General features: G+C 39.2%; 1 protein-coding gene across 1 annotated transcript in view; it reads right to left on the bottom strand.

Moving 5' to 3' along the window:
- Positions 1 to 20,034, bottom strand: part of tnmd (tenomodulin) — a 55,270-nt gene that overhangs the window by 26,059 nt on the left and 9,177 nt on the right. The window lies entirely within an intron of this gene.

Below are 20,034 nucleotides of genomic sequence, written 5' to 3'. Positions count from 1 at the left end.
CGGAAGCCAGGAAGTATATCGCTATCTGAAATATTGCCAAAGACGGCGTTACAGGGATGCAGGAAGTATGGCAAGGGAGACGCAGCATCTGGTTCCCTTCTCAGGGAACAACAGTTACATACGTAACCCAAGACGTTTTCACGTGTCAAACACAAATATGCAAAAAGCATTTTGGTATGAATCAACATTTGTATACAGAAGATATAAGCATTTAAAGAGAACAGTTTAGCACATGTGCTGAAAAAGTCTAGAATTTTTATGATATTATCCACAGGAAATAATATGGATCTTTTTCCTGAAAACTTCTTGCATAAATAGATTCAAACACTTTCAATGACCTGTATCTATATATGTATATATTCAAAAACTTTCCAAGGCCTTGAATTTTTTCCCACAGATTCAAGGATTTCAAGGACCCGTGGGAACCCTGCTCAATACCTATATAGGGTGATCATGCTGGATTTAAAGCAGCCGGGCAATATTTTAATCTTTTTATTTTTTTATTAATATTTAAAATGAAAATTCTGTTATCGTTTTTACTCTCATGTTTTTATAAACCTATATCTAGTTTTAATAATGTACTTACAAGAATGGCAATAATAAATGAAAACCGAGGCTTTCAAGCTTTAAAAAATGTCCAAAAACAACGGATTCAAGTTGCTGCCCACATATATGTATTTCCCTGACTTTTTCGCAATATTGATTTACTTAGTTGGTATCAAAACAAAGAAAAACAGCTGTATTAGAGGACATGAAAAATGTAATATTGTATTCCTAGGAGATCATAAGAATGTGCCGGCAGGTTCAGGGTCTGCTCAAGATATATTGTTAAAATCGTCCCTAGTGGCTAGACCTTGAGCTCCCAATTTCTGCCGAACTCATTACTTTCATAAAAGAGGCATTTGAGAATCACAGTTTTTGTTTACATTTTTGTAGGTATGTCTTGCGACTTCCGCGGGAGATGGCTTTTATTAGACGCATTCACAATTCAATTAGATTACCCGGTAATCTACTTCCCATTGATGCCACCTGGCTTTAATATACTTTGAGGGCTTGTGACAGATAGCATATGGAGGAGTTTTCTTGTTTACTTCTTGTCTGATCTCCAAGGTGGCCCTCACACAGCATACATAGGCTCTCAGGAGACCCGCCCCGAGGAGAATTAATGACATGAAAGCCAATGAAGTTTGAGAGTGCTTTACATCATCAAGGCCTACCGGTCCCTCGAGGGCTTCTGTTAAAGGTTGTCCAGACATCGTCACAGGTGAGTTGAGGAAAGTGGCTAGTATGCTCATGACAGCGTGTCCCTGCGTCGTCCTTGAGGGCCTGGAGATATGACCGCCCGTCAGAGCGCAACACGATGGCTGTCATTCAGAACTAAAACAATGGCTTTGCTTGTATCCTATCGTGCTTGGAGAGGACCTGACAGATACCAGGGTCATCCTCACTGGCGCATTAAGGCGAGCAGCCCTCCCGCTCAGCAGAGTCTAATAAACCTGAAATGTTATTTTATTTCTGTTGTTTATGGGTTTCTTGTTCTAGGTGTAGGAACTGAGTGAAAAATCCATCAGACAGATGGATGCTGACAGATGCCACCCAAAGAAATAGACGCTAACTTGCTTTCAGTCGGTGTGGTGTTGAGTTATATTTGTGCGATCAATACAGCTGTATGTTTTAAAAGGAAAGCTTCAGCTCCGATTTGGTTGCAATAAGCCATCAGAAACCTGTTTTGTGAATTATCTGCATGGTCTGCAGTCCTCTTTCAACTGCAACCCGGCTCTCCACACGCTCCCTGCTCTCCCGGCGAATGATGATTTAACAACTACTATTCACATGGGCAGTCACATGAGCAGAGCAAATTCCTCCCCGGGGTTTGGGCTTCCTGCTGAAATGTTGTTATGAGAGGGATTTTTTCCCTTCTCTGACTTTCCTATCTGTTTCTCCACATTTTCTCATGAAAAATAACTACATTTTTCTTACAGATCGAAACCGAACAGAGCTGCGACTGTCACAACAACCCCCAGAGCAACACTGCCACTTGTACAACTTCCCCTACGTACATCGGTTTCTTTTGCCATTAAGAAAATTAAAGACACACTTCATTCGATCGACAGCTTGCCTTTCATCTCATAGGAAAGATGAAGAGACACGAACGCCTGAGCCGTAATGGAAGCCAAACAAGGTTGATTCTCTAAAATATGAGACGCCCTAAAGGAATAAAGAAAACTATACCGAGGAATATTGCTGTAAAATGAAGATCCCATCAGGAAATAACTTGTCCAAATCATTCAGAGACTGCAGTGCAAATGGCTTTCACATGTGGCCAACACATGTCAAAAGCCACCGTGAGGTTATTATTCTAGGAATTAAATGATATTCTCATTTCAATGTGCGCTAAAGATAACAATTCGCCCATTGATGGGCTCTTCATTACAGCCTTGATCTGTTCTGACTCCATTTTATCTACTCTGAATGGTGAAGATAACAGCGGATTCATTTTCATCATGTGCTCATTTCTATGAAATGCAAATGGTTTCATTTTTATTTTTCATCAGGTAGCCTACTACTGCACAATGTTTGTTTTTGGTGTGGGCACACAGGCAAATGTCAATTTTGCTGTTCTGACACAAAGGAAATATGGTAGCAGACACTGATGACAACACTTGTCAAGTTGTATGACCATTACTGTTAAGATAAATAGGAGAAGAACGCTTTCAGGGCTGCCAGATGCCTTTGGTGCAGCATCTGGAGTTGTCCAATGAAGACAAGCGGTTGCTTTTCAACAGACGGCGGTTTTGAAAATGAGATAACGATGGTCACTAGCTAGTGTACGGTATTACTGGGTGACATTTAATCCTCAGGGAATTTGTGCATTTTCTTTGTCAGGTTATAGTTTATCATTTTAGAAACGCTTCTGAAGGTAGCGGGTCTGCATCTATCTGTATTTATTTCTAAAGTCACAGCAGCAAATCTAAACTATAAAGGTCTTATTTGTTTAAAGGGGACATACCATAAAAATCAGACTTTTCCATGTTTAAGTGCAATAATTGGATCCCCAGTGCTTTTATCAACCTAGAAAATGTGAATATAAAATGCTGCCTAGAAACCACCCTACGTTAGCCTGGTCCAACCAGACTTTCGTACATTCATTTCATTTGTACAGAGAGTCTGGCCACGCTCCATTGCAAAGCGTTACTTCCGTTAAGGAGGGTCCACTGTTGAAGTTTAAAACTATTGGATCTGCCCAGAGTCACTCAGGATCTGCCATAGGCGATTGCTAGCGTGTGGTCGTGACGTATATCATGCGCCGAAACCGGCCAGAATAAACAAGTCCGAATAATCAGACCAACAAAACTTAGCAAACCTGGTTCTTGCTCCGGCTTTAACTTCTGTATATTCGGCAGTTTTGCAACAACAGACCGAATAGCTTTTTTCACGTCTTTCTCTGCTGCCATTATTAAACTCAAACTGATGCACGACCTCAGCGTCATCGTTCTTAGCCACAACCCTCTGTCCGCTGATTGGACCTGCAGATTTTTGCAGGAGAAAACGAAACTCTACACAGCAGTCCCAGACGTAGTACTGAAGCGAAATGAAAATTAAGCGGAAGCACGTAGGAGGGCGGAGCCAGGCTAACCCTACATTTGATCTTAAGATCATTTATCAAAAATGCGTACGTGTGATTCATAAACCGAACTTACGCACAGAAAATGTGTGTACCCCTTTCATTCAGATGTGAAAACGCAAATGATCTTGAACTTTGTGCCTTTAAACAATGCCTAATTAATGTCATAGACATATAAAAGAGCGCTTGTCAATGTTTAAACCCAATTTTAAACACCAACAAATGGCTTATATTGCCAAAAACCTGCAGCAATCGGATAAGCAAAAGTGCGTTTTTAGAAATATGGACTTTGCTGTGGATTTTTGCGTACGCACACTTTACGTTCAAATCTGTGCATATGCACGCTTTATAAATGAGGCCCAAGTGCTATAATTGGGTCCCCATTGCTTTAATCAACCTAGAGAATGTGAATAAGATCAACCTAGTAACTAAGTTTTGTTATTTTTTTTGTTGAAAAAAAAAATAGGTCCACAAAATTTGGCACCCCTGGTGTTGTCAAAAGGGGATAATACCACCTCTTAGTCTGCACTATTCAACCACTGCACTGCCATTTAGTACAGAGATCAGCTCATTTGCATGTTAAATGACACACCCAAAACGGCAAATTTTTGCACATACCTACAAAGTGATAATTTTAACTTGCTATAATAAATTATATATATGATATTTTGAGCTAAAACTTCACATATGTACTCTGGGGACACCAAAGATTTATTTGACATCTTCAAAAAATCACCTTTAAATGAAAGGGCAAGCATAAAAGGCACATCTGCAAGTAATAGCAACATCTGATAAGATTTCAGAACACATATCGGGTAAGTATACAGGCTTGTTATTTGGTATGTTTAATTTGGGCTACACATGTAACTTTGAAGAGAGGGCCAACAAAATTTTGTTTTTAGGGCCTCTTTCTGTTCTTATTATAGCTCTGTCAACAGCAGAGTTGAATTGAACATTTGTTTGGCCAAAAAGCCACAGTGAACATTACTAGAAAGAGAAATACGCTCCCTCGCAGACATTTTGTCGGCAGAACAGAAAGGGTATGAATCACTACTTGCTTTTAATGTGCCTGACAAATATAAACAATAGAAAGCGCCAAAACTCAACACAATACAAATCACATTAGTGCACACAGAGTGATGCAATAACACAGAAGATGTTTCTCAATGTTAATTGTGATGCTGGCAATACAAACGTAATTACATGCCATAATTCACAGTCAAGAAGAAAGACAGCGTGAACTGTTAAATTGACTGAAATGCCTCTTTATTGCTCCTTAAATAGAATCGGACTCCCATTGCAATTTTAAATGCATAATTGCAAGGCTTTATCGAAAGATAACCAATAGTTTGAGTGGTGCACGGAAAATTTTCTATATTTATACACTGAAGGTTCACTAAGAATTCCTTTACAGGTCTCTATACACCCGCTTCACCTCCATAGCGAGCTGGGAGCGGTAATGACCCACTTTCTCCGCCCAGATCCCCTGCGACTTTCTACCGTTTACCGCGTATGACCACCTTACCGTGGCTGACTCGCATCCGTGGCTGCTTTTAATTTGCCGGGGCACCCTTGTCCCTTTCTTCAGAGCCAACGCATACATGACTAATCGCACCAGCCATTTTAAACAACTTGAGCTCTCGCTGGCGATAAATCACTTTGATCTGAGCTACTGTGCGGGTAAAAGAGCTATGTTTAGGAGGGAGGGGAACCGTGGAGCGTTGGGAGCAATTGCACTTTCTCCCTAGTCAGCACGCAATTGTAAGGCAAGCTTAGGGACTGGGACATTGTGGTTTGATTTTCAACACATTGTTTGCTTTTATGATGTGCTGAAAATCAACAAGCAACCCAATGCCATTATATAGGCCTATCCTTTTTTACTCGGATTCGTTTTTTGGTGTTGGGTTAACTCACACCAACTTCGAGGATATCAGAAGAGAATAAGTAATTTTGTTTTATTCATGCATTGAGGTGTCAGGTTTAACAAAAGATAAAGACATCACACATTTGTATCTGAATGTTTTTTTTTTGGTATATTACGTTACATTCTTTCCCAAGACTTTGTTTTTTTACCTACAGCACAAACTCTAGCTTCCAGCAGTTGTCTCAGAGGAAATAACTAAAGCCTTTTTTAACAGGACGAAAGAACATTTTCAGGACATTGGGTGATGCAACACTCCCAAGCTTCAGCTCACAACTGTGATTGATATCTCTGTGCTGAAGGGTGGAAATAACTGAAGTGAAGTTTATAAATAAATCCAAGAGGTGACAAAAGACCCTTCCCAGGTATTCTGGTGAGTGTGTTGTACTTGGTGCTGCTTGTTTGCAGGTTTGAGTGACTGCTATCCATGCGAAAAATGTGATTCCTGTAATTGATTGTTTCTCTGAATGGCTCTGCGGTGTGAGAATGCAAGCCAATCTTCAGTCATAATAGGACACGAGATGCTGCATGAAATATTCATCAAAGGCTAGTCATAATACTGGCACGCTCTGGTACTTCTTTGTGAATGTAAAACATATTCACACAGCCAAATATAGAGCTAAACGCCCATCGGAGAACGGTCCGAGCCATGTAGCCACAAAGGATGTCACCTCTATTGCAGAGAGCAAGAGAGAGGAGGCAATGACCCTGATTGTTACTCAGGCTCGCTCAAAATGATTAAATTGACTGAAGACATTCAATACTCCTGTGGCTAAGTGGTATTCAGACACAGCCCGGGAGAGTAAACGCTCTCGTGTTTTCAAGCTTTCAGATGCACGGGATAATTTGATGAACAGCATTAGCCGCTAATGAGAAGAGAAATATAGCTGGGCTGAAGAGAACTATTACAGAGCTGTTTTCATTTAAAACCACTGAGCACCATCTAGAAACTAGAGGTTTTCTAACAGAACCACCATTTTACTTTACTAAATGATAATACAAATGAAATATTTTCAACAGATGTGTTTACTGGACTGCTATCTCACTGGCAAAATAAGCTTAACAATTTCTGTGTTTTGGATGACATCATTTCCTTCCTAAAAGCATGCGTTTTGTAAACTTCACTTTGTTCAAAACGGATCTCTTAGGAACCCTTGGCTTGAAAGTAGAATATTACTTATCTGACACTCGATCCTGTGGCAAGCAAAGAGAGACCTGAGGCAGGCGATGAGACCAGAAAGAGCTCTGGAATCGCTCCGCTCTGCTGTTAAAAGTGTTTTTTCAGGCATTACTGTTGCCTTAAAGCCCCAGTGATGGGAGTCATAATGCATTGCTCGCATAGTAACAATGCACAAGTCTCTGAGCTCTTGCCTTGGGTGAATAGAAGGGCAGTAGTTTATTTTGGTCTCAAAAGCCTAGCTCAAGATTATCTGGAGTGAGGCTGTATGCAGACATACGACTTAAAGCCTGTCAAGTTTTCCCTTAGATATTCACTACAGTTTTAAATGCAAATCAGCCAAACGTTATGTAAAGGATGGTAGGGGCTTCCAGCTTAGCCTTAGACAGAATAACAATTGAAAGCTTATGATAGAGTATCAGAGTTATTATCTTAAAGGATAATTCCGGTATTTAAAACTTTGATTCTCATTTCTGGTATGTTTTGGATGAATTACAGTGATGGACACAGAAATTTTGACAATGGGTCGTGTCTTGACTTTTTGACTCGTTTAGAAGCGTCTCTTAACTGCTTCAGAATGGAAGTCAAGGGCTATGCACAAACATGTCATTAAAACAACACTTAACATTCATTTTCAAAACTGTATTACTCACCGAGTCGTTCGTGGTGTTCGTTGATGATTAAAAACAAATATATTGGCGCAATGTATGATTTCAATCCGTGTTATTTGCTATAGTGGAACAATTTTTTCAGATACCTCACAACCGCGTATATACTTCCTCTCTATATTTGAGTCTGAAGCGTTAGCACACTCCCGACCACTTGATGGCGACAACCACTTTGCCATACAAGTGCGCTCGGTGTCTAGCCTATAGACAGTCACAATGGAGCTCAACTTCAAACCTAAAACTGGTCACTGAGCCATCAAATATGGAAAAAATTTCTTCTGAGAGAAACCGGGTGAAAAAACTACAACCACATGTAAACAGACCCTTTTCTGTTTCCCAGCGGCGGAGTGATATATCAGCGAGCAATGAGTCTTCCAAGAGAAGTCAATGGAATTTTACAAAATGCCAAATAAAACAAGACAGAAACTGTATTTCGCTACACAACTTGTTTTTAATCATCAACGAACACCACGAACCACTCTGTGAGTAGCACAGTTTTGAAAATGAACGTTAAGTGTTGTTTTAATGACATGTTTGTGCATGGTCATTGACTTCCATTCTGAAGCAGTCAAGAGACGCTTCTAAACGAGTCAAAAAGTCAAGACATGACCCATTGTCAAAATTTCAGTGTCCATCACTGTAGTTCATCCAAAACAAACCAGAAATGAGACTCAAAGTGTTAAATACCGGAATTATCCTTTAAGCTCATAAGTTAGGCAACAGATGAGCCAGCATAACCTCAATTGAACAAATAGTGATATTTTATCACATCGCTTGCATACAACCCATTGAGGTGCTATTTGTGGTATTTGTACTGAGATCATAACAACAACAGGTAAACACATGCATGACTTCTCATAAACATGGTTAATGTAGCGTAATAATAGGCTGCAAATATCACCAGCAAATGTATTCATATAGCATTTTTTACAATGTTGCATCGTTTCAAAGCAGCTTTATATGAAAAAAAAAGAAAATTATTATTATAATTATAGAATAAAAAGGAATTTGGAACATTTATTTTCTCATAAAAAGATTGTAAAATGGTATATTTTACTGAAACTATAAGACATTAGTCGATTAAAGAGCACCAATTATCCATTTCACGGTTTTACATTTCTTTTGGTGTGTAGGTGTGTATTAGTACTAGCCTGGGTGCCAGCCGAATTTAGCCCCGCCCACAACATTGTAGGCTGGGGGAAATTCCGTCTGGAGCTGCTCCAATGGTGCGCTACTATGCTCGGACCAATCAAATTGTCAGGGAGGGCTTTATACAATGATGGACAGATGATCAACAGTAACGTAATCAACGACGTGACCAAAGAGCGCTTGTGTTGAATCCGTTTACATCAAAGACAGCTGCCGATGGAGAATTGAGATATGAATATTCTGCCATTGAGTCTGTTCTAAATGATATCGACAGCGCATTGATTTTAAAAGCGGAACAGAGAAATGCGATCAATACATTTGTTAATCGGAAAGATGTTTTTGCCGTCCCGCAAAAGTTAAATTTATCAGCTGACTCCTATGGTTGCTAAGAACATGGGACACAATGAAAATGGGCAACTCTGCGTGCACGGCAACGTGGATATAACTAGCGGTCATTGCCAGCTCCTTTTCGGGAGCCCGTGAATGAAGTTCATCTAACTTACGAATGGTTGAAACATGCCCCATAATAACAACCCAATGGAGCGGTCAAATTCTGACTAGAATTGAGTATGACAATGTCAGGCTAGATTAGTAGATGTTAACTATATGCAAAAGGTAAACACCCCAAAGTAAACAATGTCTCGAGTTATGGTTTCCAACGTAAATCTCTTGGACTACAACAAACACATGGATTGTAGGCAACAGTTTACTTCCTGCGATTGGTGATGTAGACAAGACCGACATTATCATAATTCCTCCCGCTTGGACTCAGAGCATGTAAGTAAACTCCTGTTAGCATTGCATTGTGAGCGAATCACATTTCCGACTGATGTCAGAGGTATTCAGGCCAATCACAACGTACAGATTTTCAACGCTTTTCAAATCAAAAGTTTTTTTTACATGAATCTGTGCGTTTCACGAAGAGAGGGAAATCTGGAGCTACAAAAATGTAGGGTATATGGAATTTTTTTTTTAAACCATAAACCATGCTAACAAATTGTATTATATCAAATACACAAAATAATGTTTTTTTAGCAATTAAATAGGTGCCCTTTAAAATGATAGATGATATTAAATCAAACCAGGCATGTTATTTCATGCAGCGTACATGGAAATGGCTCTCAGTATATACTTAACTATATATTCATATTTTGTCATTTGCAAAAACAACATTATCAACAACAACAATATTTGCAATCATAATATTAAAAAGGATAATGAAAGCCATTCCCATAATCCTATACACTCTTAACGGTTATTTTCAACCCAGTCTTCGGTCAAAAAGGTACAAAATCCAGCTATTGGGTAAAATTAACCCAGAAAATATTTATATTTGACCCAACAATTAAAACAAACCAGCGGGTTGGGTTCTTCCCCTTTCCCAGCATTTTTTTTTGAGTGTACTATTGTACAGAAAGACGGGTATGCATCCATAAATGCATTTTCCTTTCAAGTTTGTGTTTATGTATTTGTAAGAGTAGCGTTGTGATTTTTCATAAATTGGTTTTGCACTTTGCCCTCACTGAAAGAGGGTTCAGAAACTTTTGTTCCTGCAGTGTTATGATCAAGTGTTTGTACTCTTGCGCCACAGAGTATAGCATTTTTGTCTCACTGTTACATCTGCTGTTAGCTTTTTGTCTAATATCACGCAGAGCAAGTAGGTTTAGTGCTTGGAGGAACAATCTTTTCCACGCAAAGATGGCTTTGAAACCTAACATCAGCAAAATAGTGTTAAACTTTGGTGTGTAAATGGTTAGGCAAACTAGCCTACAGACTGGATTTAAAGTGGTTAAAGAGGCAGAAATCTCTCTTAAGTGTTGGTTTAACCTAAAATATGTCATGTATTATACATGCATGCGACTATTTTTTAAACTCCCAGTGCAAATCAAATCTTTGAATGTTTCATCATTCTGCACCATTGAATTCTTTCAATGACATTCCCAGCTATTAAATGATGAGGAGTTTTTGAAAATAAGCTCTTAGTGAAGCCTTTTGAAGAGCTGTATTTAGTTTTAACCTTGGTATGTGAAATACATCTGTGTTTACTGCAAATAGCAACAGTCTAAGTTTTTTTCTTTAATTACTTCCTTTCAAGAGCTAAATTGACTTAATTTCTCTGTATGCAGTCAAATGCCTCTAAAAGCAGAGAGCAAAATTATGGACCCAGGCACAGCACGAGCAAATCAACACCTTTACTGTTGTTACACACTTGGACTGCGTCATGAATGAATGAACTCCACTTTGCTGATATGAAAATTATTTCACATTCCAGCAACTTGGAAAAGATCTACAAGGCGCTTTTTATCTGCTTTTCATAAATGTACTTTTTTGTGTTTCAGAAACTTCTGTAGTGAGTTAAAAGGGTAAATTTGACATCTTTGAGTGTAGTCAATAAAGTCCCTCTAAAGAGTCAGTTTGTTTAATTGTTTTGCATTTTTTTGTCTACAAACATTTACTGTATGTGTTTTTACGATAGGGGATATGATTTATTAATTGTGTATATAACATTACCATATACCAAGGATTATTAGGAACACCTGTTCAATTTCGCATTTATGCAATTATCTAATCAACCAATCACATGGCAGTTGCTTCAATGCATTTAGGGGTGTGGTCCTGATCAGGACAATCTCCTGAACTCCAAACTGAATGTCAAAATGGAAAAGAAAGGTGATTTAAGCAATTTTGAGCGTGGCATGGTTGTTGGTGCCAGACGGGCCGGTCTGAGTATTTCACAATCTGCTCAGTTACTTGGATTTTAATGCACAACCATTTCTAGGGTTTACAAAGAATGGTGTGAAAAGGGAAAAACATCCAGTATTTGCGTCAGTACTGTGGGTGAAAATGCCTTGTTGATGGTACACTTGTTACAACCGAGGTATCCAGCACAGCATTTGTGAAGCCACAACATGCACAATCATGAGGCGGATGGGGTACAACAGCAGAAGACCCCACCAGGTACCACCATCTTCACTACAAATAGGTAAGAGAGGCTACAATTTGCAGAAGCTCACCAAAATCGGACAGGAGAAGACTGGAAAAATGTTGCCTGGTCTGATGATCTCGATTTCATTTTTTAATTTCCTCGAGTCAGAATTTTACGTAAACAGAATGAGAACATGGATCCATCATACCTTGTTACCACTGTGCGGGCTGGTGGTGTAATGGTGTGGGGGATGTTTTCTTGGCACACTTTAGGCCCCTTAGTGCCAATTGAGCATCGTTTAAATGCCACGGCCTACCTGAGCATTGTTTCTGACCATGTCCATCCCTTTATGACCACCATGTACCCATCCTCTGATAGCTACTTCCAGCAGGATAATGCACCATGTCACAAAGCTCGAATCATTTTAAATTGGTTTTTTGAACATGACAGTGAGTTCACTGTACTAAAATGGCCCCCACAGTCACCAGATCTCAACCCAATAGAGCATCTTTGGGATGTGGTGGAACGGGAGCTTCGTGACCTGAATGTGCATCCCACAAATCTCCATCAACTGCAAAATGCAATCCTATCAATATGGGCCAACATTTCTAAAGAATGCTTTCAGCACCTTGTTGAATCAATGCCAAGAAGAATTAAGGCAGTCCTGAAGGTGAAAGGGGGTCAAACACAGTATTAGTATGGTGTTCCTAATAATCCTTTAGGTGAGTGTATGTCTATTTATGGGTATTGTAAAATGAAATAAAGTTTTATTAAAATTGCTTTGATTTAGTTTTTCTGTCTTAGAAAATGCTTTAGGATGTGTCGTCGGGACATGCGGTGCCATCGTTCAAGGCTGCAAATGTGCCTATTTCATTAAGTTCATTGTTGTGTTAAAGAGAGTAGGTTGTTTATTTTATTGACAGTCTTTGGTTGCCTCATATGCAACATATGCTGAAGAGATAAATTATGCATCAATATCAAGGTGGTTGTAGATGAGACGGAGTCAAGTAAGTAAGAAAAGCTATGTGATGTTTTTTAACACAAAGAGACCTGTCAATTGTGTTTTCTGGGCCATGCAAAGTGTTATTTACAGTGTTACATACAGTGTTATTTTTATGCTATGATTTACATAGATATTTTAATATAGGTTCTTATAACTCTTAACTACATGCTAACCCCATAAAAGAATACAGGTCAATAATTTGTATGCATTGCTTCTCTCATTGGGAATATTTCAGCTCCCACTAGTAGATGTCAATCATCTTAGTGTTTTATATTTTATCACAGAATCAAACAGGATCCTCCCAAATCGCTATTTACCCTGACTGAGAAACAGACACGTATCGACAGGGCAAGAGATGCTGAAAATTACCTTTGATAAGAGCCGCACTAAAACAACATAATATAAACTTGTGCAGTGCAATAATCCCATCACATGTCAGAGTGACCGAGCCCAGTGATAAGCTTTTAATAAAGATAACCCAGGCTAGTTGTCATATAGCAAAGATGATGCTCAGTAACTTTGATTTTCAGTCTCATTATAAAAAAGTCAAAATTTGCTTAAGACCAGAAAACAACTTCTGACGGAGAGAAAAAGACTGAAAGCACAAATTGCTCGACCTTGTAAGCCAACTAAAAAGCCAATAATAGGCATAAAGTGTGAAGCAAGCCATCCCTTTTCTTTGATCATGAATAAAAACTGTGGAAAAGTTGTATAAAAGTTTGTATATGCCGTTTACAAACAAATATACTGTAAGCCTACACTAAAATAAATCTACTAAAGTAAAAACTATGACAGCTAGCCCCAATCTTTTTCATATTTCAGACATCGCTCAATGCAGTCAAGATAGAAAAATCTCAATTACTGCACCCCACCCACATATCAATGACTGTGAATGTAACGCCATATCTGTCTGACAGATTTAACCCTTAATCTATTTGAAATAATGAGGCACATTCTGTGGATCGAGGTGGTGTTAAGAGCAGTTTCAGTTGAGTTAATCTGATGAAATCTGCCCTGTTCTTCAGGTGTGAGAGAGCTCTGTGACAGCCGTCTGTGTAGAAACAGGATCTGAGAGCACTAATTTGTACTTTTAGAGACTTTAGTAAACTTAATGTAGCATCTACACACATTTATTTATAACACAGCATTAATTGAGCTGTTAATTAAATTAGTTTATTTGGATTTTAAATGGCTTAAAATTCCAACAGGCATTGTTGTTATGTTTTGAAGTAAGGGGTGGCAGCATCTTTTACACATTTTGATGATGAATTAATGCTACTGCAAAAACAATATTTATTCTCTCCTGTCTTACTGTGGGTTCACACCAGATGCGAGTTTAACGTTTTGCGCGAGTAGATTACATACAAAGTCAATGCACAGACGCGATCAGACGCATCCTCGCGGGGCGATGCGAATGACGCAATATGGGAGGCGCTTTTGCTGCGAAAACATGCGCTATTTGCCCCAAACGCGTTTTCGCCCAAGTGAAAATACTCAACTCAGGCAAAAAATTTGCATGACACATTTTGATGATAAATTAATGCAGATGCAAATACAATTTTTATTCTCTCCTGCCTTACTGTGGGTTCACACCAGATGCGAGTTTAACGATTTGCGCGAGTAGATTACATACAAAGTCAATGCACAGACACGATGTGAATGACACGATATGGGCGGTGCTTTTTCTGTGAAAAATGCGCTATTCACCTCAAACGCGTCTTCGCCCAAGTTGAAAATATTAAACTAAAGCGAAAAATTCACATGACACGAACTTAAATCCCGAGAGTAATCTAGAGTGAGCAACACGATCCCCCGCATTTGGTGTATACATAGCATTAGGGGTGATTCACATTTCGCGTCTTTTGCGCGCTCAAGTTCGTTATTTCAAATGTATGTGTGTGGTATGCTCACAAGTGTATGTAGCATTACTGTGGTTCACACCAGATGCTAGTTCAACGATTTGCACGAATTGATTACATACAAAGTCAATGCAAAGACGCGATCAGACGTGTCATCGCATGGGGCGGTGTGAATGACATGATATGGGCGGCGCCGGGTGTGCCTCAAAAGTCTTGAAAAGTGAAGCCTCTGGCTCTTTGATCGCCCAATGGTGGCTGGCTGCAGTACAAGTCATAACCCCGCCCTCTCCATTCAAACGAATGGGACTCTGCACTAAATAAAAAAATTATTTACACTTACAATAAAAGTTTCCGAAAGATGGTTTTGGTCATTTCAAGTAGATGTTATCACGCTGATATATGTTCAAGTGTTCATTTTTGTGATACATTTCATTTTAGCTAGTAATTTGATGCTATAGAAACGGGGCGTGTCGTTAAGATTGGCGTGGTTGAATTGGTCGTGCGAGCGTTTGGGCGGAAGTTTGATACCGTGACTCCACCTCTGGCTCCACAGACGATTCCTTCTACGCATGCCTTGGCTCCAAACCGACGTTTTTACGTAACATGGCGGCGACCACGGTCGGACATTTTTGGCTTCAATTCATTACAATGGAGGGAGGCAACATCGCGTTGTCCATCTTTTTTTACGGTCTATGGGCGGCGCGTTTGCCGTGAAAACGAGGTATTCGTCTCAAACACAAAAACACAAAAGTTAAAAATTTTCAACTCGAGTGAAAAATTCACATGACACACAAGTTAAATCCTGCGAGTAATCTAGAGCGAGCAACGCGAAGCCTCATGTTTGATGTGTACGTATCATTAGGGGCGCTTCACATTTCGCGTCTTTTGCGCGCTCAAGTTCGTTATTTCAAATGTATGCGTGTGGTATGCCTATGGTATGAACACTCATAATGGAAACAATGTGGTCGCGTCTTGCACGCAGTGCGACGGGCACGTTTTTTCCAGGCGCATCCGCACTGAATCGAGTTAAAAACATTTCAACTTTTTAGAATGCTGCAAGCGCATCGCAGGTCATATGACAAGGTTTCAGACGCGAAATATGAACCGCCACTTATGAATGTCAATTTGGGGGAAAACCTTTGCATCATGTTCTAATGCAGACTTACTATATTTTTCAAGCTTCAGTAGGCTTCTTATTTATAAGAATTTAACAGGGATGCTGGAGACCACCAGAGAACGTATAAAAAAGATAGAAGTGATTGGGTCTCTTCTAGTGCCTCCTCAGCCACGTTTTAAAAGGCATTTAAAATCCACCCGGGACCCCCTGACTGGATGGTACAGATTCAGCCGTGTTCCCTCGCCGCTCCTTTACAAGGGAACAGTTTGTTTCATCCAGGTGGAGGTTGGAGACTGTTGCATCAGCCTTTAAGTGAATAAATGATTCTGATGAGCGAACAAAGGAAGATTGCAGACCAAACGCTTCACATCACTGCAGGGGTTTCCAAAAGCAGCTGCTCAGATTGGCCGGTCTGCATATTATTATCGTAACATTTATCCTCCAAGATATGAAAACCTGAGGAATTTACACTTGTAGAGCACACATAAAGAAAGAAGAGGGCGATCGAAGATTATTTTAAGAATGTTTTCTCTCACATTAGAAAGAAAGCGAACAGCATAGCCGTCATGACTTCCAAGTCTATCCGTCTTTCCTGTGATGAGCACAACATGGCAATCTTAAAAGGCCAGTTGCAAGCCACAACTAGAAAACGAACCTGCTCGGGAGGCCGATCATTGCCCAGCACCTGCCACCGTTACTGGAGAGCAGGTGCAGCTGTGTTCGTTAAGACAGAGTTTTGGACACAGAAGTCCTTAAGAGGTGGTTGGGGGCACATTTTGCGATGCTGCCTCGCAAACGCAATGTGGCAACAAGGTGAGTGAGGTAATTTCAGCTTGAATAATGGGGGCAAGTCTAGTGAGCCTGACATACGTGTGGCAAAGGCAATTTCACAGCTCCTCTCCACTGCTGTGCGTGTGATCTATTCGAGATGTTGTCTGACACCGCAGTCAATACGCCAGACGCCGGTGGTTCAGACCTGATAAGGTAGACTGAAATACATAGACTGTCAGCGGCACATGTGCGGTTTTGACTTGTTTGTCAAATTACAGTTACTTGCCAGGACAACACACAGGCCAGTTAATAGATGACAGATCAGCTGAACAGGGCAAATATTGTGTACTAAACCCAGACTGAATCTGTGAGCTTTTTTATTATTGATTTTGAGAACATTTTAATAATCTTATAGTGTATTTTATTTAATCGCAAACTTGGATTTAGATAAGATCTTGGTTTTGTTTGCAATGTGTCTTGGCAGCGTGTTTCCCTATTCAAGTAGATATATTAAATTTTGTATGACATACAACAATTAAACCTGACATCTACTATACTTTTACTTTGGTGTCTCAAGTTCAAATTGTGCTAAAACACCTTTTCGAGGTTGTTTCAGCTATATTGGGCATGCCCACAGGTTGGCAAGCACATCAAGTGACTCTAAAGCCCCTCCCCCAGAAAATCATCAGTCAATAAAGATTGATTGATGATTGGTTCTTTTAACTGAAAGGTGTGACATCGCCAGAGCGGCCATATTGACCATTGCATTAAACCCTATTAATTATTTCCACACCATTGACAAGTTATCTCATGAATTAGGAGACAACGCTTCCAAAAGACGTGATTTACGGCAATCCACATTTCCGATATTATGCAGTAGGTGGTGCTGTTACACTGTAAAAAGTTGGTTGAACTTAAAAAGTTACTTTAATTGGTAACACATAAAAAAGTTTATTCAACTTAAATTTTTCACCTAAAGTGAAACTAAAATAACTTTTTAAGTTGATCCAACTTTTAACTCTTTACAGGCTACCCATCTTCTAAAACAATTCAGCATCTACAGATTCGAAAGCAGTAAATATTCTGGTTATGTTGAAACATTGTTCTGAATCTGATCTTCAACAAAAGCCTTTTACAAAAATTCAATTATTTCAGCTTTTTGTTCAAAATGTGTATTTTTTTTAAGAAACCTACCCATATTTGAGATAGCATAAAACTTTAATTTTTTTGAATAAAACTATTGTTTTTTTGTTTAAAAGCAGAGGGTCTCTTCTTTCATTTGATATTGTATGTTTATATTTAACGAAGAAACAAATTTTCTGGAATGCACAAAAAAATCATAAAACAAATGCTTGTGCTGGCTGTCAACTTTTTGAAAACATGCTGGCGGGGAAAGAGTTAATAGTAGTGAGAGTGCTCAAACTTGTTATACCCAATATCTTTGGTATTAGTAGACAGTAATGGATAGGGTTAAGTGATGCGCGGGTCGGTTTGGGGCGGGTAAAGAAATTGTCACTTTATTGCGGGGCGAGTTAGGGCGGGTAAAGAAGTTGTCACTTTATTGCGGGGCGGATTTGCGCAGGTCATTAAAAACAAACAAACAAAAAACCCAGGAAAGTTGCGCGCAATTCCCTATAGCCTATGAAATATTTGGGAATATATATTTTATTAGGTTCTTTGATAAGGTTAAATTACGTATGCCTACTAGCAACGTAACTTGCGCCACGTAACTTGCATAATCTTTTGTTCCACACTCATCATGAAATGCAGGTATAACATGATAGGCTATAAAACACTACGCAGATGTTTTAATCACACAGAAAATGCATAAATCATATTCTATCGCATCAATGTCATTAAAATCTCATCTTTAGTGTATGTCTAGTCTCTATGTTTGTTGTATCTTACAGTAAGTTTGTTTCTGCAATATGAACATGAGAGTTTTGTGATTCCCATTATAAATCCAGGCAATAACTAACTTACAATGTAATTTGCTGGTGTTTGTTAGTTCAGCTTGTTAGATCAGTCTGAATCTAATGCTTCCTCTTTGTTTCTCATTTAGTTTTTAGTAAGATGTCACACAAGTTGTGGTACATTAACAAAATAAAAAAACATCCTATAAGGAGTTTGCAAGCAAAGGATATATCTGAGAGGGGCCTGAAAATCTTTTTGTTTACTGTACAAGGGGGGACTGATGGAAAAAGTTTGGGAACCGCTGGTATAGAATTATATCATTTTGAATAAGACAATGGACACTATTTTTATTTTTTAAACCAAGAATTTTAGTTTTATACCAAACTTTAAATCAGTTACTTAAACTTTAAGCAGTTTAAAATAAAATACATTTGGTTTCTATATGTCTAAATTAATTCTTAATATCTTAACAATATTAATGTTCAAAGGAAAACCTTTGTTGGGGCATATGAGGCCCCAGGTCCTCTGACTTTGCTTAGGGGCTCCCAAAATGGTAAACACGACACTGACTGGTAGTTGACAAGAAGCTGTAAAGTTATTTATAAATAGTAAAATATCTAAAGTGGACTATTAAAATAAAGCATTACATAGATATTTCAGCGTGTTCAAAAGTAGAGTGGAGAAGTTATGCCCTTTTTTTTTTACATATATTTCACTATATTCATTTTAAAATCAGTTCTATTAGGTGACATGGCAGGCACGGTGTAATCCCAGAGGAAGTTAGAAAAACAATAATTAGGACATGATAAACATGAAGACACTGTTGGGAGCCAAGAGAGGAACTGAATAACACACAGTGACAAACACACACACACACACACACACACACACACACACACACACACACACACACACACACACACACACACACACACACACACACACACACACACACACACACACACACACACACACCTTGCACATTTAAACACAGTAGCATACAGAATGATAGCAATCACTTCATCTTCCCTGGGCTTCTGTAACAACATATGTTTGTAAGTAATTAAAAGAAGTTCCCAAGCGGCTACCGTGTCATATTGAAACACAATATGGTGAGCAAATTACCTTTACATGGCAGTTTATGCAAACCTAGGCACAAGAGACCACTTTGCCTGTCTACGCTGCCACATGGAGGGATTGGCAAAGACAATCTCCTGCTGTATTGATGTATTGACTTCTAATTAGTTTGTCAGGAGCTATACCTTTAAGAGCATAGAAATAATTGATGATGCCTTACCTTGCACAATAAGCAAAGTGATAAACACTTACTACCTACAAGTCTAAATAACACGAGGCGGGGCTTATGAAATATGCAGTGATGCTTTGAAATATTCATATCTAAGCTGCGGAATTGTGATGCCTGAAGCAGCAATAGTTGCACATTCAGGTTTCATTGTGGTGTCAGCACTTGCAGCTGTGTAAAACACACACACACAGAGACATCGCTTGCCTAATATTTCCCCCATACTGCTGTTGAAAAAAAGACTCCCTAACGGTTCGCCCCATCATTGTGTTTTAAAGTGCCATTATAGTGCTCATTGCTGAAGATCAGCATTTGTATGGGCCCTAGCTTATCCGACCACAGCAGTTCAAGATTGTGAGCACTTATTCTCAATCTCTACGGCCCCAGACTTCCAGTGTCATTAAACCCATTACATGCCCTGTGAGAATCATCACTCCTTCTTTGATGACTTCTCAACCAGGAGCGTGAAATATCTTATGCAGAAATTAGGCTGTCTAAGTGTAGTTTCAGCAAATGTGCTAAAAGAATTGGCTGTTAAAATGTTAAAGGAGCCGTATCCTCGGGGAGACTTAATTTATAACATAGTACACCAAACATAAGG

This window comes from Paramisgurnus dabryanus, chromosome 16 (assembly GCF_030506205.2).
Source record: "Paramisgurnus dabryanus chromosome 16, PD_genome_1.1, whole genome shotgun sequence".
In the NCBI taxonomy this organism is placed as follows: Eukaryota; Metazoa; Chordata; class Actinopteri; order Cypriniformes; family Cobitidae; genus Paramisgurnus; species Paramisgurnus dabryanus.
The sequence above is the reverse complement of the archived record's forward strand: the minus strand, read 5'-3'. Positions and strand labels throughout refer to the sequence as shown.